Source organism: Trichinella spiralis, assembly GCF_000181795.1.
Source record: "Trichinella spiralis strain ISS 195 chromosome Unknown Scfld2, whole genome shotgun sequence".
NCBI classification, from domain to species: domain Eukaryota; kingdom Metazoa; phylum Nematoda; class Enoplea; order Trichinellida; family Trichinellidae; genus Trichinella; species Trichinella spiralis.
Genome location: NW_003526941.1, coordinates 7,430,665 through 7,431,218, shown reverse-complemented (window position 1 = coordinate 7,431,218; position 554 = coordinate 7,430,665).

The window sequence follows — 554 nt, the reverse complement described above, 5'->3', positions numbered from 1 at the left end:
CTGATGATAGCAGCGTTATAGCGATAGTATTGCATAATGCAGCGTTGAAACGGATTTTAGTGCGCTAGAATTTTGGCTGAAGATAAAGTCTACTAAGCCATAATATGAGCAGAAGAAATGCACTGCTAAATTCTATCAATAAGGAAATGGCTATTAGAAAATTCAAAATGACCAAAAATGATTACAATTCAGTAAAAATATAACCTATCTGACAAAAAACGCCATAACAAAACAAAATTCACTTAGACAAAACACACCTACGTATGTTTGAAAATTTTCGTAAGCCAGTAAAGCAAGTGGTTCAAATGAAGTTAATTTTAAGTGAGAAATTTGCGAGCAAAAGCTTGCTTAGGGTCAATTGAAAGTGCATGTTAGCTACTGCAAAGGTGATTTTCGAAAGACCGTATTTTAATAATAGATAAACTATGCGTACACGGTGTATTTAATCACACTTGATTGTACGGAAATTTGTCGTTTATTAAGTCACCTATCATCTCATGTTGAGAATACTCCACAGAGAATTTATTGAGAAATTATGCTCAATATCGATTCTC